Source organism: Mobula hypostoma, chromosome 10 (genome assembly GCF_963921235.1).
Source record: "Mobula hypostoma chromosome 10, sMobHyp1.1, whole genome shotgun sequence".
NCBI lineage: Eukaryota > Metazoa > Chordata > Chondrichthyes > Myliobatiformes > Myliobatidae > Mobula > Mobula hypostoma.
The window spans coordinates 93,399,561-93,423,666 of NC_086106.1; the positions used below are offsets into that span (position 1 = coordinate 93,399,561).

A 24,106-nucleotide genomic window follows, 5' to 3' on the forward strand; every position below is an offset into this window, starting at 1 on the left:
ATGACCAGACTGAACTCTTGCCTCAGCAAGGACCTGGACCTATTTTTCTATCACCATAATAGGTCAATGGCAGATGCAATCTCAATGGCTCTTCACATGCCCTTAGACCACCTGGACAACACAAACACCTATGTCAGGATGCTGGTCATTTAACACCATCATTCCCACAATCCTGACTGATGTTACAGAAGCTGGACCTCTGTATTTCCCTCCACAAATGGATCCTCGACTTCCTAACAGGAAGACCACAATCTGTGTGGATTGGTGATAACATCTCCTCCTCACTGACGATCAACACTGGTGCACCTCAGAGGTGCGTGCTTAGCCCACTGCTCTACTCTCTCTATACCCATGACTGTGTGACTAGGCATAGCTCAAATACCATCTATAAATTTGCTGATGATACAACCATTGTTGGTAGAAACTCAGATGGAGACGAGAGGGCATACAGGAGTGAGATATGCCAACTAGTGGAGTGGTGTCACAGCAACAACCTGGCACTCGACATCAGTGAGACGAAAGAGCTGATTGTGGACTTCAGGAAGGGTAAGACGAAGGAACACATACCAATCCTCACAGAGGGATCAGAAGTGGAGAGAGTGAGCAGCTTCAAGTTCCTGGGTGTCAAGATCTCTAAGGACTTAACCTGGACCTAATGTATCGATGCAGATATAAAGAAGGCAAGACAGTGACTATACTTCATGAGGAGTTTGTAGATATTTGGTATGTCAATAAATACACTCAAAAACTTCTATAGATGTACTGTGGAGAGCATTCTGACAGGCTGCATCACTGTCTGGTATGGTGGGGGGGGGGCGGTCTACTGCACAGCACCGAAAGAAGCTGTGGAGGGTTGTAAATTTAGTTGGCTCCATCTTGGGTACTAGCTTACAAAATACCCAGCACATCTTCAAGGAGCGGTGTCTCAGAAAGGCAGCGACCATTAAGGACCCCCAGCACCCAGGGCATGCCCTTTTCTCACTGTTACCATCAGGCAGGAGATATAGAAGTCCGAAGGCACACACTCAGCGATTCAGGAACAGCTTCTTCCCTTCCGCCATCTAATTCTCAAATGGACACGGAACCCATGAACACTACTGCACTTTTTTAATATATATTATTTCTGTTTTTTGCACGATTTTTAATCTATTCAATATACTATTCAATAAAAATAAGTAATTGATTTACTTATTTATTTATTATTATTATTTTATTACTTTTTTCTTCTACTTCTATATTACGTATTGCAATGAACTGCTGCTGCTAAATTAACAAATTTCACAACACATGCCGGCAATAATAAGCTTGATTCTGATCTGAAATCCTGTAAAACCCCCGCTTGTGTGACATCAGGGGTTGCTTCAGCAACAGAGGCTACTACCGACCACAGTGTCCTGCTGACTGAGGCCTCCCACTCGTCCATTGTGTTTTCCTCCTCTCCTACTTCTCTGATCAGCTTAACAAACGACGAATGGGGGGCGCGTCCTACGAGACATTCGGAGGCTTAAAGCAATCATGTCACATGACTGTGCACCCTTCGCCACTTGGTCCATCCTTAATAGATTCACATCAGCCAGTTAAATGGCTCCTTTACGCTGCAGGCAAAGCAGCTGTCTCTGTAGCTGAAAAATGCAGGCAGAAAGGCTCTCTCCTTTCTCCTGAACCATGCCCATAAACCCAGTCATCAGCTCCACTGGACTTCCCATCATGCCTAAAGCATTTTCTAACGCTTGAATATAGCCCGCAGAAGTGGCAAAGGAGTTCTCTGCCTTCAAGGGCTTCTCACCACCTCCTTTCACATTATCGAAGCACTGTCACTCTTCCAGCATCTGAGGTGTCTGCTCTACCCAAGTCTCATATTCCTCCTCGCCCTCGGGGGTGGGCTTCGCTTCCAGGAACATTCTCAGTTTACTATAAATTTGACTCTCTGCCAGTGCATTTTGCCACTTATCTGCCAAGGACCTAACTGCTGATCCCAACTCATAAATTTCACCCCTCACTGAAGAGCTCATCAGACCCTCCACATCAGACAATTCCTTCCCCTCAATCCGCAGAAATGAAAACAACCAGTCTTTAAAGCTCCGCCCTCAGCCTAGGGAGACGCAACTTCCAATTTGGCACCTTTACCTGCACTCCCCTCCTTTCTGGAAGTAAGGATGGCCCATGGCCCCAACGGTACCAAGCAGATCCACTCCCATCATGTCATGACATCTTTGCCCGCCATTTGGTCAAACTGCCGTTCCATGATTGTAACTTTCCCTAATACTTTAACAGTACTTAAACCCTAATTAACAACTCATCTGGGCTGCGAATATCCACTCTGCTCAGAACACAAGCCTTATTTGTGAGTAATCTCTTTGAAATGCACCAACACTTCATCCATGTGGCGTCCATGATCTCGTATCTTAATCACTTTCCCAGGCAATAGCTTAACACAGGCTTAAACACACAAATTACTTAATCAATTCTTAGAGCAATTACACAGTATTCAGCAAATCCAATCCCAGACGTGCCCCAGAGTGAAACCCCTTTTCACTGGGCTTCTCTAGATATGCATCTCATTAGCCCCTCAATAATAGCCACCTGACTCGGCAATGAGAAATCCACTTTGTCAGACTCAGTATGTCTAGGGTCAATATGAATTGGGTCCCACCAAACCCAGGAGGTTGGGATGTCTTGTTCACCCAAACCCTGATCTGTGTGAATACTTTGTAATTACTGCCCCCATCGGCAAGAAATAGCATTAACCAAACATTATTGAAGAAGAAAGAGAAAAAAAGAAAAAAAACGAAAGGGCCCATCATAATTAAAACAGTCAAATGTGGACAGGTTCGAGCTCAAATCTTCCAAAAGCTGAAGTGTCCGAGGTGCTCACAGGGCCAACTCTTATTCACCGATCACTGGTACGATTTCCCCTCTTGGAATTGCACATTCCTGTTGTATTGAATCCTACAGCCAGTTCTCTCAAGTTTCTTCTTTCTCCATCTCCCACTGAGAAAGTCCCTTGACCCATCCCAGTGACCATCACAAAACATCTCCACCCAGCGTTCTCCAGAACCTTCTCCCAGTTCCACCATTCTGATTGGATGACACTACATTCCCAAGCTTGAGCATTTTAACCCCTTATTTCTAATGGTAACCTGAACAGCACCAGCAGAACACACCGCTCCTACAGAAAACCATTAAGTGACCTACAATATTAGCATTAAAATCTTAACCAGGGTATCACATAAATAAAATTATACATATGTACACATAGCTTGACAGCACCATTTTTGCATCACGTCAAACCTGTTCTGACTCTCGGTGGTGAGATTAATTCATATCTCCAATGCAAATTCAATAACTTCATTCAGTGTATCTCAGTGTTAATCCAAGCAATGAAAGGCCTTTTCACAAAGCTTAACACTGCAGCAGTTCAACACAGAAGCAAACTTTGGATTCTCAGGTTTAATTGTGCATCTGCTCTTGCCTGAAGTTGACTGGAAGTTACTGTTAGACTAATTTCCACACAGTTATCTTTTTCCCACCCAGAATACAGTAAAGGACACATTTTAATGCACTTGGCGAAAGTTTTTCTATGCTCAGAGCTTCTAATTGTTTCGCACATCAAACAACTATAATATAGATGTTGTCACTTGCAGTCACCCAGAATCGATTACAAGTTAAGTTTATATTTACTACATTTCAATAGCATTTCCATGGTTGTATAAGACTGACACATAAAACATACTGCAAGAAGCAATGCTGTGCAGACTCAGGAGTTTGGAGAGGTGATACAGCAGACCAATCAACAGGAATTCTGCAGATGCTGGAAATTCAAGCAACACACATAAAAGTTGCTGGTGAACGCAGCAGGCCAGGCAGCATCTCTAGGAAGAGGTGCAGTCGACGTTTCAGGCCGAGACCCTTCGTCAGAAACGTCGACTGCACCTCTTCCTAGAGATGCTGCCTGGCCTGCTGTGCTCACCAGCAACCTTTATGTGTGCAGCAGACCAATACCATTTTCTTGCCACGTCTGAGCTGTTCTCACTCATTGTCTGCATTTTCAGCCTCAGAACTGTCTTGCTGCAGGCAGGATTTGAACTGGAGAGCCAGCTTCCCAGCATCCCCCACCAGTTCCAGGATTGCCCACAATGTGACAATGCATATTGAATATGTTCATCTATGATTAATGAGGCATTTATGATGAGAAAGCGTCATCTGACAGATGGTGTATTTCTAACATCCAGTGTTGCAAAGATAGCTAGTAAGGAGCATTAAAATTTAAAGGGATGCCTTGAAAAATGCTTCTATGGGGAGATTGAACAAGACAAGAAGGGATTCCCCTTCATGTTTCAAGATGGATCATTGACAATGACAGCAATATCAAAAAGACCATGATGTGAGTGAATATGGGCTTGCCTGTGGTCCGTCTGCTAGGATCTAGGATCTGTGCTCATCAGGACAGAGTATTAAGTCTGCCAGGCACCAATCCCTAAAGGACTTCTGACAAATTGGAAAATCAGTTCATAACAGTTTGTTCCATTTCTACTAATTTGACCTGGAGGAGCAGCCTGCCAGCACAGCTACTGGCATGTTACAAATAGTATTGTACAGCATCAATAATCCTCACTGAAATTTGTAATCTTCTGCACATCCAGTGAACTTGTGAAATTTTATTATCTAAAACAGAGCTAATAAGGGTTAGATATAAATTCCACTGATGGAGATGAAGCAGACACGTGCTACCCAGTGCCTGAATTGGCTTCCTCAAGTATACCGAACTATACATGCTCCTTTGGAACTTTAGATGCAAAGGAGGTAGAAGTTTGGGGTTTGAATCACATGACATTTATGCATCCATCTACGGTCTTAGAATCAGGCATGTGCAGAAACAAAAAAGGTTCACAATTATTTCAACAATATTGACCACCAAAGTCAATCTGTATGAAGTTGTTTAAACTATGATGGCATGGGTTTGTCATCTGAGTCCTTAATTACTCAGACGCTGCTAATCTCTTTGGCATGAGGGTGTGGTAATACCAAAGAAAGTGTGGCTCAAATATGCATTAATCTTCTAAACCTGACTTCTTTTATATTGTGACATTCAAACCATGAAATATTATATAAACCAATCTTTCAATAGATCTTGTTTTGTCTTGCCAGACATCTCCAGCACCTAGACGCCCACGGATGCATAAACTGCTCCAAAGCATTTCTTTGAAAGTTTCTCTCTCTTCTTTCTACATGCTATGGACATTATAATATGGAATAAGTGTGACAAGATTTCAGTTATTTTAGTATTTGTTTCAATATCTTATCAATTGTTTAAAATATACATTATTAGAATGTTTTGAGAACCTGTCAGCTTTCTGACCTTCCCATTTAGAACAAAGGAGGGAGGGAACGTCAACTCAGACCATGAGAGGCCTGCGTAGGGCATTTTCATGGCTTACAAGGTGCAGATTGGAAGTCTGTGTGGGGCACCACTCCTCGCACAGACACTAGAGGAATGTGTGGTCAAGTGCCTTGCTCAAGGACACAAACTCGCTGCCACAGCTGAGGCTCGAACTAGCGACCTTCAGATCACTAGACGAACGCCTTAACCACTTGGCCACATGCCCAACAAAATTTAGAACAAAATTAGAAGATAAAAGAGAAGAATCTGCGTGAAATCTAGGTATTTTGTGCATGCATTTAATTAGAAGATATGGACAGCAATGACAGCAATTATTATTTATTTCAATTTGCTCCTCACCCGAAGTGATGCTTAAGAGTCAGCCTTTTGATGGTCCGGAATCACACATAGTGCAGGTCAGGTAAAGGTGGCAGATTTCCTTTTCTGAAGAAGAGAAATGCAGACGGGTTTTAGATATCAAACTGGCACTTTTATGGTTGCTGTAACTGAGACTATATTTATTTAATTAGTTGAATTTCAATTCCTGAGCTACCATGGAGGGATTTGAACTCATGTCTTGGGACCAATGGTCCAGAACTTTAGCTGTTAGTCCAATAACTTAACCATTGCATTAACATATCCCATAATGTGGCAGATATGTTCTAAAAGATTTGTGGATAACTCCAGGGCTTTAATAATGCTCTGGTCAAAATGTGTGCAATGGCTCCAGCAATCCAAATGTACCAAATAACTGCCCGAAGCAGCTACGCAAGAAATGTGCCTCAGAAGTGCACAAGTAATTTTTTCGCAGTCACTTTGAGTTTGTTCTGCAACTGATGCCACAGATCAAAGAATAATCTACTCTTATTCCAGTGTATGAGACTCGATTAACTTCCAGAAGAATCAAAACCACCTTGCGTCTGATAGCTATTGTGCAAACAAACACTGGTTCTCAAAGGTCATAGGCAAACTATGAAGATAACAATCTGAGAAACAATCCAAAAAAGAAATTTTGTTACAAAATATTACAGTTAAAAAAAGTGAAGGCAAGATAAATTGGATTGTAGTAATCTTGTGCAGTTAAGTCTTAGATTGAAAAGTTAGTAGATTCTTGAAAAAGTAATTAAGTACTATAAGCAAAGAATATCACATCTTTTTTTAATATGCTGGGCATGAATCAACTAGAATTAAATGATTTCACCTCAGTGAGATTGATGAACATAGATTATTTGAAGCTAAGAAGATCTAAGAAGATGGTGGAGAAGAAAAGAACAGTAACTATCATAGAATTTATAAGATCAAACAAAAAATGAATTCTGTTGTTATTGCTACTCAGCTACCTGAACATTTCCAGCCGTTTTTGCAATACTTAAGCCCCATTACCGTTACTGGGGCATAGGCCGCCAATAGTAGCTTGCCAGAGTACTCTGCTCTGGACCAGTCTGTCACATTGACTCCAGGTATACACATCAAAGTTGCTGGTGAACCCAGCAGGTCAGGCAGCATCTCTAGGAAGAGGTACAGTCGACGTTTCAGGCCGAGACCCTTCGTCAGGACTAACTGAAGGAAGAGCTAGTGAGAGATTTGAAAGGGGGAGAGGGAGATCCGAAATGATAGGAGAAGACAGGAAGGGGAGGGATGGAGCCAAGAGATGGACAGGTGATTGGCAAAGGGGATATGAGAGGATCATGGGACAGGAGGCCCGGGGAGAAAGACAAGGCGGGGGGGAACCAAGAGGATGGACAATGGTATAGACAGAGGGACAGAGGGAGAAAAAGGAGAGTGAGAGAAAGAATGTGTGTATATAAATAAATAACGGATGGGGTATGAGGGAGAGGTGGGGCATTAGCGGAAGTTAGAGAAGTCAATGTTCATGCCATCAGGTTGGAGGCTACCCAGACGGAATATAAGGTGTTGTTCCTCCAACCTGAGTGTGGCTTCATCTTTACAGTAGAGGAGGCCATGGATAGACATGTCAGAATGGGAATGGGACGTGGAATTAAAATGTGTGGCCACTGGGAGATCCTGCTTTCTCTGGCGGGCATAGTGTAGGTGTTCAGCAAAGCGGTCTCCCAGTCTGCGTCAGGTCTCGCCAATATATAGAAGGCCACATCGGGAGCACCGGACGCAGTATATCACCCCAGTCGACTCACAGGTGAAGTGATGCCTCACCTGGAAGGACTGTTTGGGGCCCTGAATGGTGGTAAGGGAGGAAGTGTAAGGGCATTTGTAGCACTTGTTCCGCCTACAAGGATAAGTGCCAGGAGGGAGATCAGTGGGGAGGCATGGGGGGGACAAATGGACAAGGGAGTCGCGTAGGGAGCGATCCTTGCAGAAAGCAGAGGGGGGGGAGGGAAAGATGTGCTTAGTGGTGGGATCCCGTTGGAGGTGACGGACGTTACGGAGAATAATATGTTGGACCCGGAGGCTGGTGGGGTGGTAGGTGAGGACCAGGGGAACCCTATTCCTAGTGGGGTGGTGGGAGGATGGAGTGAGAGCAGATGTACGTGAAATGGGGGAGATGCGTTTGAGAGCAGAGTTGATAGTGGAGGAAGGGAAGCCCCTTTCTTTAAAAAAGGAGGACATCTCCCTCGTCCTGGAATGAAAAGCCTCATCCTGAGAGCAGATGCGGCGGAGACTCCAGGTATAGCCCACTTTCTTGGCGTATCCCTCACCTCCTAGGGATGTGGTCTTTCGAGCCTCGGTTGGTGCTTCTGCAGCACTGGGTTTTTTACAGGAAGGGGTTGCGAGTAGTCCCACGCCAAAACCTCCTCCCTTTACACCTGGGCTTGGGACCAGCTATCGTAGTTAGCTTTTACAATGGTTAAATTAAATGTATTAGGCCTAAGGGTAGATAGAATGTAAATTTAAAATATAAGAACACAAATGAAAGTAAAATAGAAAAAATAAGAAATAATATGAGTGAAGATTGGAAGTAAACCAGAGAATAATAGTGAAGGCTCTTTGTAAAACATAAAAACAAAACGAATAGTCTGAAAATTTAAAAAAAATGCAGAAATGTTTAGTAAAAGTAAATGCTGTGGAGGACCAAGGAATAGCAGAGTCACTAAACAGTACTTTGCCTCAGTTTCAACAGGGGACTGGTAGTGGGAGTGAAATAATACATGAGAAGGAAGCAGAGTAATTAGATAGGATAGCTACAGACAAGGAATTAGTACCGAAAAATTAATGGCATTCGATGCAGAAAAGGCCTTAGGCAAGCATTCTAGAGCCTCATGGGATATCAGAGAGGAAATAGCAGAGTCTCTGAACAGAATCTTTCAAACATCCTTGACCAGAGGCTTGGAGGAAAGCCAAAATAACACCTTTTTTCAGAAAGAAAGAAAGCAAGCAACAAACCAAGTAACCAAAAAAAAACGTGTCAGCCTTACAACAGTAATTGGTAAGTTTCCAGAGGCAAAAATATAGAAAAAATTAACACTGAATCAAGGCTAATTAAAGACAACCAAAACAGATTTGTCAAAGTCAAGCTATGTCTCAGTTCCTGGAGGAACTAATGAGTTTATTGATAAATGAATTGCAATAGATGTTGTGCAGTGGATTTTCAAAACAAATTTGTTAAAGTGCCTCTAGGTGTAGTTTTCTGATAAAAGTAAACCACATATAATCAAAGGGAATCTAATAGCACAGATAGTTATAAAAGAGATAATAAACATTAAGAAATAAACGTTTTCTGTTGGAGAAAGTGGATGGTGGTATGACATGCGAGGTAATGTTGGCCTTTCCTGACTATTTATGTACATAGGCCTGATGCTGAGTATTTGAAAGCACAGCTTCAAAAGCTGTAAGTGCCAGAATTATAGAGCGAGTGGTTAAAATCAAAAGACCAGCAATATTGATAGGACTTGCGCAAACATTGTTCAAATGAATCAGGCACTGAGGTTTGAAAGTTAGGCTCCAAAATGACACTCTTGTATCACTCTTTCTTTTACTTATGGCTCCTCTGTTTCCTAACCTCTTCTTCCTAGAAGCTACAGAAACAGGAAATGTAAGCTTACTTGCAGTTTCACTTCACAACCAAACATGATCATTTTTGCTGTGATTTAGATTCTGAAAACAATGGAAAAGAGACAATTGTCCCTTCTCGATGAGGGCTTCTTCATCCAAAGGGCATTATATTGAAAACTCAGCGAGCAGTTTCCATACTTCTTACCACCCTCACTATTTTGTGATTTTCTTTCGCACCATAGAGTCTTTCACAGAATGCCTAACCTTGTAACCTTCAATGTGGAAATTTTAATCTAGGTTTTGTGCCAAATCACTGATCAACATGCAATCATTTAGTAACAGTAAAAGTGGGAATTAGGACCAAATGAAAGGGGAAGGTAAATGGAGGTGGAGAGATATTCAATATAGAAATCAGCAGCAATCCCCTCTTCGTGAAGTGCTGAGAATATGTCTATATTCTTCATCCCTGCTCAGTCTGTCAAAACATTAGGAAAGATAAATCCTGGCAGATGGAACATACAGTAGATTTTGCTCTTGTACACAAAATGATTAACTGTTTAATGAAAATGTTAAAAATTTGTCTGTTAAAAACAATTTATTGACATGTCCACAAGTAACTTTAGGTAGAGAATGTTTTCAATTATAACCATCAGTATTTTTCTGTTCTTGTGTTCTCATTCTTTGCATAATGCTTAACACTGGATAACTATGGTTAGGAAAAATGAATGTGATTTTTCATTTGTGGAGTCTTTCATGACCTTAAGAATTTTAAGATTTATTGATAGACTGCCTGCAACAAACAGTGAGCTCTCTATTCCAGTTCTCCAGGAAAAAAAAACTATCTGGTAGAACACTACACCCCCGCACCACCCAAACTTCCTCCATTTACAATCCAATGCAGTATACAACAATGATTCTAGGTATGTTTTGGTTCTGTCTCAGTCTGTGGTGAATTATCTGATCTCAGCTAAGGAGGCACTGGCATTGAAATTCACTTTGGTACCCAAGGCTACAATCAAAGAAAATCTCCTCATCACTGTCCAAATGCCTTTGCAGGAAAATTAGTGTGTTCAAGTTCAATTTTAATTGTCATTCAACCATATATAAATATCCATGAATACAGATAAATGAACCAGTGTTATTGTGGGGCCAAGGTGCAAAACATGATACCAACAGTCATACACAGCACAAGGCACATATTGCACCTATAAGACAGCAGTAAAATACAGTCACACAAAAAATATATAGTCTAAGTCCCTGAGTCCATGAATGCTGCAGCTGTCTGTAGTCGAACGCAATACAGCTTGTCTTCTGCCAAGTGATCAATGGAGGGGCAGCATAGGCACTGCACCACACTGCCTCTGGCACTCTGGTAGAGCACCCTACTCTGACACCTCCTCCTGTGCGGCAGCAAGCAGGTGACATCACGGCCGGAGGCCAAGTCCTCACTACAATTGAGGCCACGCAGCTCCCCGACATTCGCTGGCAAACCAATGAATTGGACTGCAGCATTCCACACCACCAATGTCCGACAAGGTCTTGCGATCACAAGAAAAGCACCAAGATGATTACTCACTGTTAGGCTGCACACATTCTTCATGCATTGATGCCTCCTCGTTGCAGGCAGCATCACGGTCCACACCAAGTCCAGCTCCTTCAGCTTCTCCGCCAACGAGCAACTCACTAATGGGGTAGACCTGCAGTACTTTAAGTTAGCAATGCCCAACAAGATTATGTAATCGTGAAAAAAAATACATTTAACCCAGGCACCCTGTTCATATTCTATACCTTCACAGTATGGTCTGGGTCAATTCTGACCCATCCCAAGAATCCCCTCATAACAACTGTCTATACCAAATTTTGAATCACAGATCTATTTAGAATGTATAAATAGCCTATCTGACATTAATAAATGGGTGATTAATCCTTAATTAATGTTTCAGAGATCTAAAATCCATTTCAATAGATACGGGTGAAATTTGACCCAGAACAGCCTCAATGTACAAAAATTTGTAGCACCTGTATAATACCTTTGGTTGGCTCCATAGCAGCCACTGCATCCAAGAGTGCTGCCAATTTATTGAAAGGTAAGATATGCACATAGCACACAGGCAATCAACAAAAATGGCTCCACTCTACTATTTCCCAATGATTGACTAGATCCTAATATAAATTCTGATTTCTGCAAAATAGTTACATGTTAAAATGCTTCTACTTAGGATGAGAAGTAGAATTGACAAAAACATAGATTTCTTAATCATGAAATTAATCAAAAGATGTTTTCATCCCCTTGACTGCTCTGCCTAAAGTTACATAGAAGGATATGAATATTTGAATTTAGAGAGAAGTGTGCCATTCAGTCCCTCAAGCCTTCCATAAGATTGTGGGTGATCAAACTGTAACCTAAGCTACACATTCTTGCTTATTTCAGATAACCTTGCACAATTTGTTTAATAAGTATCTGACTACCACAGCTATGAAAATATTCTAAACCCTGCTTTCACCTTGCTATGTAGGGGAAAATTAGAAAGTATCACAATTCTGAAATATTTTTTAAAATGCCCTATTGGTTTTCTAAATGAGTGGCCACTTATTTGTGAACAGTAATGTCTAGTTCTAAATTCTCCGACCAGAGAAAACATTCTCTTCATTTCCACAGATCAAGATACCTCATGAGCTTATGTTTCAATCAATTTGGTCCTTATTCTTCTGAACTCTAGTGGGTTCAACCTTATCTGTCCAGTCTTTCCTCCTAAGACAACCCACCCATTGCAGGCATCAGTCCAGTAAAGTTTTCCTTACTTTACCACCAATTGAAGTCTAACCTCTCTACTTTTGTGCTCAATTCCCTTAACAGTAACATTGTCTTAGCTACCTTAATTACTTGCCTTATTTGCATTCTGGCTTTTTGCAAATTATGCAGCAGGAAACCGAAATCCCTCTACAATTGCTCACCTGTTAGAAAGCAAGGCTTTTTGTTTACTTTTCCAGACATTTTCTCCTTTTAGAATCTGTTCTCCAGAACTTAGTTCACTCAATAAATCTATCTGTATTCTCTCGAAATCTCCTTATGTCTGCATCGCAATTTAGCTACCTATATTGGTATCACTAGATACTTTAGGAACCATCAATTGTGTCCCTTCATCCAAGTCATTTATCTAACATTTGTATAAAAAAGGATAGCCACTGGCATTAGCCCCTCTGGGACCCATTGTTCTTCATTCCCAAGATGCACTAGAGCTTGAGATGCCTGGATTCTACTTAGCATTAGTTAGTAGTACTTAATATGAACTGTTAACTATGCTGCACTGTAGGCAATGGTTTAGGGCATTACTAACAATATGTGCTAAGTATGCGCATGACTAATTTATTAACCTGTCCTGTTCAGAAACTTCTAACCACCAGAAAACTGCAGATGCTGCAAATCCAAAGCAACACACACAAAATGCTGGTGGAACTCTGCAGGTCAGGCAGCATCTAAGGAAATAATAGTCGACATTTCGGTCTGAGAACTTCCTTCAAGCCTGAGAATGACAGAGGAAAATGCCAGGATAAAAAGGTGGGGGAAAGGGAAGGAGGCTAGCTGGAAGGTGATAGGTAAAGCCAAGTGGGTGGGATAGGTGAAGGGGTGAAGAAGAAGGAATCTGATAGAAGAGAGTGGATCAGAGGAGAAAGAGAAGGAGGAGGGGACCGGGGTGGAAGTAATAGACAGGTGAGAAGAGGTAAAAGGTCAGAGTGGGGAACGGGGAGGGGGCAGAAATTTGTTCTCTGGAAGGAGAAATCGATATCCGTGCCGTCAAGTTGGAGGCTACCGAGATGCAATATAAGGTGTTGCTCCTCTACCCTTAGAAACTGTTGGTAACAAAGAACAGTTTAAAATATATAGCTTCAGCATGTTCTCTGGTGGTGCAGTATAACCCCTACATCAAATAAATGTAAATTGCTCTCAGAAACAGATACTTCCAACCGATTCTGGAGGATTACTGTAAAGAAGAAAGGAAAACTATAGTTTTTCAGACGTACAACTTGAAGAGCAGTAGACACAGGGAATGTTACACTGACATTTTCTTTTGTAAACACGCACTATCTTGAAAATGTATTGCTGTCCTAAATATTTTATCTTGGAGCTTCAGAAGGTCACAGAATAGTCTAGTGAACTTAGAATGTAATGGATTGCCGATGAACTACTACCCAAGAAATAACTGCAAGTACATTTAATGAAGCAGGCGGGAAAGAATCTTCACAACCATGGCATGGAAGAATCTTCTTTGAAAGTGTGGCAGTGGTCAAGAATGTGGCCCTACACCTTCTCATAGGCAGTTAGGAGCAAACAATAACGATTAATCTTGCTCACATTTCTCATAACGTAGTAGACAGAAGATTTGCTCTGTCTCTTCAGGTCCAGCTTGCTTGTCACAGAGCCTTTGAAATTCTCTATTTTTATTAGACAATGGCTGTAGTGGTCTTTAAATTTTCACATCTAGTTTGTTTATTATAGTGCATACCAGTTTCAACAAAAAAGCCCAATAAAAGTATATCATAGTTACACCACAGCAAATGCTGCAGCAACTGACAAAGACATGCTTAAAGTTAACCCTTCAAAAACAATCCTCTTTCATGGGTGGCATGGTGTCGTAGTGGCTTTGCAGTACAAGCAACCTGGCCGCTGCTGCCGGTAGGGAGTGTGTACGTTCTCCCCATGACTGCGGGTTTCCTCCGGGTGCTCTGATTTCCTCCCACGGTCCAAAAATGTGCCACTTGGTAGGTTAATGTTTCAGGTCGAGACTCTCCATCAGGACTGGAGGAAAAAGAAGATGAGGAGTCAACTCCACTCTTTTCCACTGATGCTGCCTGGCCTGCTGAGTTCCTCCGGCATTTTGTGTGTGCAGCTTGGATTTCCAGCATCTGCAGATTTTCCCTTGTTTACAGTTGGTAGGTTAACTGGTCATTGTAAATTGTCCTGCTAAGATTAAATTGGGCAATTGTTGGGCAGCGTGGCTCAAAAGGCTGGAAGGTCCTATTTCACACAGTATCTCAATATAACAAAATAAATAAATAAATAATAAACCTGAAGTTATGTTTCTCAGAATACAGAATTTGGACGAAGGATGCAGCCCTGACCAACAGAAAGTTCATCCAGAAACTCTTCCTGCCTGCTTCATTAAATGTATTTGCAATTATTTCTCAGGTAGTAGTTCATCAGCAATTCATTACATTCTAAGTTCACTAGACTATTCTGTGACCTTCTGAAGCTCCAAGATAAAATATTTAGTGATAACTGAAGAGAAACTCACACAAAAACCAAACTTCAAAGAAATTACTTGCCTGGTCTCAATGGATATAGATAGACCATTCTACCTCAAAAGCATTGCTCCATGATCCTCTCACATCAGCAGCTTCAGAACCAACAACTTCAGGTTGCATCTGCCTCACAGATTCTGCTAGGGTTTGTGTTTATCAATTCATGGGAAATCCAACATCTTATGTTTAGTATTGATCCACTTCTGTTTCATTCTCTTAAATCACTTAATGCAATAAGGATTCACTATTTCTTTTGCAAAGCTGAACTGTTGAACTCTATTATAAATCAAGGCATCACCCCAAAGAAATCTATCCTGCTATCACAGAGCTTCCTTAATCCAGAGGATGCATGCTAGAGAAATCCCATGCTGAAAAAAGACTGCTGCCAAAGGATGAAATTCTGTATTTGGATAAATCTTCCTTTTATCAAGATGGAGCCTACATTTGACTTACTGTTCATGTTTCACAGAATATTTGTCATTGATCTTGTGCCCTCACTCAGCTCAGTATATCAAACTGGCTGCTTTGCTAACAGCCGTGAAGAAACCTCCCTATACATCTCAATATCTGGTCAGGTCATGTTTATGCTGTCAATTCCATTCTGTCTCTCCCAGCACATCAGAAAAGTAATTTTAGAACAGTTAGCAGGAAAGCCTTAACACATATCATTATTGACTTCCTGGACATGCTCAAATCCAACCAGGCTCACTGGTTCTCTAAAGATGCTTCAACATTCACATTGAAACTCACTGGTTAAGTGGCAGCTAACTAGACCTACCATGAGTACATTCCTAAATCTGCATTCTCACCTACTACAACCGCACAATTGAGGTTTAGATGAAAAATCTCAACTCAAAATTTCGACTATCCATTACCCTCCGTAGACACTGCCTGATTTCCTTCAGCAGTTTGTATTACAAATTATAAACTATTTCCCTAATTTACTAAATATATGTATATGGTAAGAAAATCCTGGTCCTCATTAATACATAAACTTTATGATTAGTTAATGTGTATTGTGTGCATATCCCAAGTACTCGTTGAGTATCTTTTTTCAGATATTTTTATTCAGACTTACATGAAGCTATTATCCAAAGAGGTAATGAAAAAGAGGAGGAGAAGATGGCAGCGCGACAGCAGCGCGCGTGGACTCTCCGGTGATGAATATCTGTTATCTGTCAAGTAGGGGACCGTGCACAATTCTCATTTGATAGAGACGGACGTGAGAGTACGGAGAAACATCTGGAAAACTTCTGAAATGCCCGCTTCGCTGCCACTGCTACTGTGTGGTAACCGGAATCTCCGGAGCAGAAGGCCCCGAAATCCTCGGCTTTGCGTGTTTCAGCGGCTGGGGCTAGTTTGAAGGCACTCGGCAGAGGATGGCACTCGGGACGTTGTATCGGAGGGGCTGGTCGGAGGCTCGAAGTTTTCGGACGGATGGACTCAGTGTCGGCTGTGGTCGGCTGCTTCCAAGGCATCGGCAAGTTGACGGTGCCTGGAGGTTTATGGCAGGGAGTTTCTCCCTTTTGCCACCTGCTATCGGGGACTCGGGAGTCAATCGACTTGGGACTTTGAGACTTTTTTTTACTGTGTCATGGTCTGTTCTTCATCAAACTATGGTATTGCTTTGTACTGCTGTAACTATATGTTATAATTATGTGGTTCTGTCAGTGTTAGTCTTTGGTTTGTCCTGTTTTCAGTGATATCACTCCAGAGAAACATTGTATCATTTCTTAATGCATGTATACATTTCTAAATGACAATAAAAGAGGACTGAGTGTTCTCATAATCTAATGCAATGGTTCAAAAAGCGAGTAAGATTACCCAGTGATACCCTGACGTATGACATCAGTTTTGTTTTTTGCTAAACCTGATGCAGATTAGGGGACTACTTTGTCAAGATGCCTTTGTTCCAACAACTGCAATAGCCAGGACCTCCCAGTGGCCAACTATTGTAATGCAACTTCCCATTTCCACACTGACATGTCTGTCCACGGTTTCCTCCATTGCCACATTGAAGCCGAATGCAAATAGGAGGAGCAAAATGTCATATTCTGTCTTGGTAGTCTGTAACCTGACAACATGAACATCGATTTGTCTAACATCTGGTAACCAACTCTCTGTGTTTCACCAACGTACATACCCCCCACCCCCTCCCCATTCTCCCTTATCCCTGAGGTCCCCATTACCCCTTTTCTTCCTACTCCTTTGCCCTGATGACCTGCCCTTCACTCTGATTTTCCTCCCTCTGGTTCTGGCTTCCTTCTCTTTATTCCATGGTTTGCTAGTCTGTCCTATTAGATTTCTTCTTCTTCAGCTAGTTCGCCTTCCCCACCTATCACCTCCCAGCTTCACTCATTATTCCCTTCTTTCACCCTTCCTCCATCGTCCTGCCTTCTCTCCCTCACCTATCACCTGTCAGCTCCTGCTCCTCCCCATCCTCTATTATTTTATTCCAGCATCTGCCCCCTTTCTTCCATTCTGATAAAGGGTCTTGGTCTGAAACATCAACTGTTTGTTTTCTCCCCCAGATGGTTTCTGAACTGCTGAATTTTTCCAGTATTTTGCATTGTTGATCCCTCTCTAAATTGTTTCTGTTGGACCTGATTAAAGGCCTAGTATGGGTTATTAACCTTACCCGGCATCTAATGACAAGATTGCTGATAGTTTTGGTGGTGTAAGCACGATTCTAATTCATGCACTCTTCCAACAAGTTAAAGTGATTTACTGTTGCGAAGTCTCAGTCTACGTGGATGGCGATCAACATTCACATTGAGATTTGTCACTGTAGGTGCCATCAGGGAGGTTCAAAAAGAAAAATGGAAGTTTGGATCAAGGTCACATATTTAGCTATCTTCAAGTCACTGATCAGCAATTAGCCCACAAGTGAGTGAAATCAAAAACAGTTAATTGTTATAAAGGTTAATTTACCATTTAGATGAGAGCGATAACATCTTCACAGTGTCAGATTATAGATAAGCGGTTGCTGCATAGTACCTCTCTGGTGTGGCTTTTTTTCCAATAGTCGGAGAAACAAGTTTGGATCAGCAGTTTTTACAATTCATAGTGGATAAGCATCATGAAAATACATGTGACATCATATTAAAGAGTTAAAGTCTGTGGGTAGTGGTCAGAAATAGTCTAGTAATTAAGTGTGATACAATGCATAATTTGCTGAGTCTATAATGATGATTATGTCTTTAAGAATCAATCAGTGGAAATTATGAAGATGAACAAATTTGAACATGGTATTGATCTTAGGAATGCAGAATACATCTGTAAATTATCACAAGGTGTTATCTTGGAAAATGTTTTGTTCCATTATAGACTGGATTGTTGGCTAATTTCCAACAGAATTTTTGACCTAAATGTTAAGGGTCTGGACAAATTATACAGGGTATTATTCCCTTATGTTATTCTCATAGTAGATACCACTTTACAGGTAATTAATTAATTTCTAAGTGTAGTTACTACCTAAAAGTATCAGCGAAATTTAACCCTCAAACACCAAAATGATAATGACAGATAGGGTTTTAGAAATTCTTTATTGCAGAATGATTATTTGACAGGACACAGGAGGGAACTTTACCATTCTTGTTCTAAAAGTTGCTGCAAGATCATTCTCATATGCTCAAGAGAGCAGAAATGACTTCATTTTGGTTTCTCGTCGAAAAGAATGCAGCTTTCCCTTCGCACTGCACAAGAGCAGCAGTTAGATTTTAGCACTCAGTTTGCAGAGCGTTCAACATTGAGAGGGCTTACTGAGTTACAACTTATAAAGTGGCAAATACATCTTCCCTAGGTTTACCTAATTCACAAAGGAAAATAGAATTGGGAGGCAACAGCAAAGTACTAGAATGTGATTGGCCGTACATAGAGTCATAGGTGGGAGGGCCTGTGCACGAAAATGTGGTCTCTCAAGTCCCTTTAAAATCTTTCTGCTCTCACCCTAAATCAATGTCCCCTAGTGGTGGATTTCCCTACAATGGAGAGAAGACTAATACTGTCCATCTTATCAATGCCTCACATAATCTTAAATACTTTGATAAGGTTGCCCCTCATTCTCCTATAATCCAAAGAAGAAAGACCCAGTCTGTCCCAGTTCTCCCTCTATCACAGGCCCACTAGTCCTGGCGACATCCTGGGAGAGTTTTACTGCACTGTTTCCAGTTTAATCATATCCTTCCTAAAACAGGATCACCAAAACTGTACACAGTATTCCAAATGAGGCCCCACCAAGAACTTACACAATTGCACCATAATACCCCAGCTCCTGCAGTTAAGACACAGACTGATGAAGATCAGCATACCAAACGCCTTCTTTTTTCACCTCTCTGTCTACCTGTGATACCACTTTCAAAGCATGATACACTTGTACTCCTAGGTCGCTCTGTTCCATTTCAATCCATAGTGTCCTGCTATTCATTGTGAAAATTCTACACTGTTTTGACTTTCCAAAATGCATCACCTCAGACTTACCCATTTTGAAATCCATTTGCCACTCCTCAGCCCTCTTCCCTAACTGATCAAAATGTCCCTGAGATAAACAAGAGGAAATCTGCAGATACAAGAAATCCAAGCAACACACACAAAATGCTGGAGGAACTCGGCAGGCCAGGCAGCATTTATGGAAAAGAGTACAGTCAACGTTTTGGCCGAGACCCTTTGGCAAGACTGGAGAAAAAAGGCTGTGGAGTAAATTTAAATTGTGGGGGGAGGGGCGAGAGAAACACGCCAGGCAATAGGTGAAACCTGAAGGGGGAGGGATGAAGTAAAGAGCTGGGGCTTTGATTGGTGAAAGAGATACAGGGCTGGAGAAGGGGGAGTCTGAGGCTATGTCCACACTACGCCGGATAATTTTGAAAACGAAGCTTTTTCTCTTCGTTTTGACCTTCTGTCCACACTGAAACAGTGTTTTCATCCCTCAAAAATGGAGATTTTCGAGAACACTCTCCAGAGTGTGTAAATTTGAAAATGATTGTTTCGCATTGTAGTGTGGATGGGGTAAACAGAGAGATTTTATAACGTTGTCACGACAACACCACAACAACAATGCTTTTTCTGTTTCTGCTTGGTACTGCGCAAGATGGCTGTTCTTGGTTCTTGGTTCTTGGTTCTTGATCCTCCAAAATATTCCACATGGAATTTAAACTGGAGGTGGTTTTCAAGCTGGGCCCCTCGGTTTCTCTGTTTGTATACTCTGTTCTTCTGCCCGTACCCTCTGGTCTCCCAGTCTGCGGTGGTCGTACCCTCGATCTCCTGTACCCCGGGGACCCCAAGCCGGCACTGTCACTGACTGACCACCGCTGCTATAACGTGCAGTCGGTGTGAATGGCATAGGAGTTAAATTGTAAAGTGAGCTTTTTTGACTAGATCCACTAAACTGATTTGATTGAGTCTACCTTTAAAAATATTAATGTCAGAAATACTGCGCAGCCTGGCGGCAGAAGATTCCACTCTCTTAGTTCTTGGTTCTTGATCCTCCAAAATATTCCGCATGGAATTTAGACTGGAGGTGGCGGAGGGTGGGTTTAAGAAGGAGATTTTTGAAGAAGAAAAGCTGCCTTAAATTTAATTGGGTTTGGTTGTGTGACTGTGTTAGGATTAAGATTATTCCATGCTTTAATTGTGCAGGGGGGGGAAATGAATTGCTGTACACATCTGACTTGGTAGTTAGTATTTCAAATTGAGTTGAGTGCCCTCTTCTGCTCCTAATAGGTTTGGGTTTGATGTGGGATTGGTAGTCTATGTCGAGTTGACCATTTAACATTTTGTAATTGTTGATTTTGTTGATCTTGGGTAGAGGACAGCTTCATGAGTGTGTTGTTTACTTTATTGTGTACACTAATAGCTTGTTTGGAATTAAACATCTCCACTGCTTTGCTGACTTTGTAGTCGTTTGTAACTCGCAGAAACGGCTCGACTTCCTTGATGTCTAAATGAAGAAGTCTGGTGTAATTTTCCCTGCGGAGGTTTTCTTTGTATTCCTCGAAGACATTGTTGAAGACTTACTTTCGCTGCTGTTGTTGGTACTCTAGTTTTATTCTATGGAAACAGCACAACGCCGCCGAAGAAACGTAAATATGATACCGTTTCCTCTTTGCTTGTTTTCTGTAGATGTGTCTGTGCGTGCCCAGTAGGAGTAGATTTGTCCAAATATCCGTTTTGGTACAGACAGAGATATTTTGAAAAACGCGTAGTGTGGACGCCTGTCATTTTTACTCAAAACCGACGTTTTCAAAATTATCCAGTCTAGTGTGGACGTAGTCTGATGGAAGAGGACAGAAGGCCACGGAAGAAAGAAAAGGGGGGAGGAGGAGCACTAGAAGAAGGTGATGGGTGGGCAAGGAGATGAGGTGAGAGAGGGAAAAGGGGATGGGGAATGGTGAAGGGGGGGGGCATTTCCAGAAGTTCAAGAAATCAATGTTTATGCCGTCAGGCTACCCGGACGGTATATAAGGTGTTGTTTCTTCAATCTAAGTATGGCCTCATCACGACAGTGGGTGAGGTCATGGATAGAGATATCAGAATGGTAATGGAAAGTGGAATTAAAATGGCTGACCACTAGGAGATCCCGCTTTTTCTGGCAGACAGAGCATTGGTGCTTGGTGAAGCGGCCTCCCAATCTACGTCAGGTCTCACCGATGTACAGGAGGCCACACCTATAGCACCGATCATAGTATATGACCCCAACCAGACTCACAGGTGAAGTGCCGCCTCACCTGGAAGGACTGTTTGGGGCCCTGAATGGTAGTGAGGGAGGAGATGTAGGGGCAGGTGTAGCACTTGTTCCGCTTGCAGGGATGTGTCAGGAGGGAGATCAGTGGGGAGGGACAAATGGACAAGGGAGTTGTGTAGGAAGCAATCCCTGCAGAAAGCAGAAAGTGGGGGAAGGGAAAGATGTGCTTGGTGGTGGGATCCTGTTGGAGATGGTGGAAGCTGCGGAGAATTATGTGCTGGACGCCGAGGCTGGTGGGATGGTAGGTGAGGACAAGAGGAACCCTATCCCTAGTAGGGTGGCAGGAGCAGGGGATGAGAGCAGACTGCATGAAATGGAATACCAACCTGTAATTCTTTAGCTTATTCTTGTTACCCTTCTTAAACAAGAGGCATCCATTCTGATCTTTAAGGGGACCTGCTCCGTCCTTAGCAATCCTTTCACTGTTCAACTATCTATATAACCTCTTGGGATTTTCCTTAATCTTACTTGTTAGGTCCTGTCATACCCTCACTTGAACCTACTGATATCCCTCTTCAGTGTATTCTTAACCTTTTTTATAGTCATCAAGGAATTCACTCCACCCTCACCTCCTAAACCTGTGAGTGATTCCATCTTTTTCTTGACCAGAACTTCAGCATCTCTCATCAACCAGGGTTCCCTGAACTTACCAGATTTCCCCTTCACCCTAATGGGAACATGCTGCCCCTGGACTCTTCATGTCCCACTCTTATAAGCTTCCCACTTGCCATTCATTCCTCTACCTTCAGATCTTTGGTCCCAATTGACCTCTACTAACTCCAGCCTAGTTCCCTCAAAATTAGCTCTACTTCAGTTGAGATTCCTAATTTTTCCATTACTGACTTAAAACTGATAGAATTATGGTTACTAGAGCTAAAGTACTCCTAGACTGCAACTTCATACTTGCCTTGCCTCATTTTTCAAGAGGAGGTCCAGTATTGCACCACCCTGAGATGGTCCTGCACTACTGGCTCAGGAAACTTTCTTGGACATACTTTACGGATTCCATCCTTAACACTCTTGGAGGCCCAGAAATGACCATGAAAATTAAAATCTTCCACTAACACTGTTATTCTTAAAACTAGGAAAAATGTTTATATACGCCTCTCCTTGAGTTTCTGCTGACTATTGGGGGCGTGGGTTTATTACCCCTCAACCACTAGGCTCTTCAACCAAAGGGAATAACTTCACTCAACTTCACTTACTCATCATTGAAATTTTCCAACAACCTATTGATTCACTTTCAAGGATTCTTCATCTCATGTTCTCAATATTTATTGCTTATTTGTTTATTTTTATTATTTCTTTCCATTTGGATTTAAAGTTTGTTGTCTTTTGCACACTGGTTGATCAAAAGACAAATGGTCTTTCATTGATTCTTTTATGAGTATTATTCTGTCATCAACAGGCAATGTGGGAACTATGTGGCCTCGGTTGTAGCGGTGTTTAGGCCTCAAGCCGTGTGCTTGCCTGCTGCTGCGGTCCAGGAGAGGAGACTCCAGAGGTGAGGTAGCGTGGCGTTTGTGCTCAGTTAGGGGTGTTCCCTCTTGTTGGTTCTGCTCTCCAGTGTTTGATTGCAGTGTCTGCACACCACCAATAATCTGAAAAATCAATTTGCGGGACATGTTGCTCAGGGTCTTGGACTATACAGTATGTCTATTTTTTTTGGCATGACTATGTTTTTTTTGCTCGCTATTTTGAATGTGCTGCGTATGTTTTGCACCTTGGCCCCAGAGGAACAGTTTTATTTGGCTGTGTTCAGGTGTGGTTGACTGATAATTAAACTTGAATTTGATTTGAATTTTGAATTTGATTTTGATTTATTGAGTATGCGCACAAGAAAATGACTACTAGGGTTGTATAAAGTGAAGTATATGTACTTTGATAATACAGTTGAGCTTTGAACTTTAAGTCTCCCTAACCACATAGAAATATATATACCTAACCTTTCTATTAGAATTACAAGACTGAAAATTAATTTCTTCCAGAAAATTCCCAGTCATTTTGTGTCACTCCACTCCTTCCACCAAGAACTCTGGGTATGTATCACACTTGCTCAAGAGACACGGTTTTTAAGTCTGTTTCACTTGGGGAATGCTACTATTGCAGCATTTTGGGGAATCTAAAACAATTGCTCCTGACACAGTGTTGAACCGGACCTGTTCTGTAAATGGCAAAAGCAAGCCTGATGTATTTGCTGAAGTCTTCAATTAAAGTCTCAAATTGATCATCCACCTAGGTTCCTCCCTGAGGTCCTTATAATCACAAAAGACATCTATTTATTTATAGACACAGCTGGAACATGTCCTTTTTAGCCAACCTAGCAACCCACCTGTTTAACACTAGTGTAATCACAGGGTCATTTACAATGACCAATTAACTTACTAATTGCTATGTCTTTGGACTGTGGGAGGAAATCAGAGCACCCAAGGAAATTCATGTGGTCATGGGGAGAATGTACAAACTCCTTACAGGTGGCGCTGGAATTGAACCCCCTTAACTCTGGAAGACCCAAGCTGCAACAGCATCACACTAACCATTAATTCTCTGTGGTTGGGCACGTGGCCAAGTGGTGAAGGCGTTTGTCTAGTGATCTCAAGGTCGCTAATTCGAGCCTCAGCTGTGGCAACGTGTTTGTGCCCTTGAGCAAGGCACTTAATCACACATTGCTCTAGTCTGTACGGGGACTAGCGCCCCATGCAGACTTCCAATCTGCG

At 42.0% G+C, this 24,106-nt stretch overlaps 1 long non-coding RNA gene across 1 annotated transcript in view; it reads right to left on the bottom strand.

Moving 5' to 3' along the window:
- LOC134353374 (uncharacterized) overlaps window positions 1-24,106 on the bottom strand; it is a 380,430-nt gene that overhangs the window by 76,857 nt on the left and 279,467 nt on the right. The window contains exon 3 of the long non-coding RNA XR_010019602.1: window positions 5,741-5,824. This is a non-coding gene — a long non-coding RNA (uncharacterized LOC134353374). The remainder of the gene's footprint in view (window positions 1-5,740; window positions 5,825-24,106) is intronic.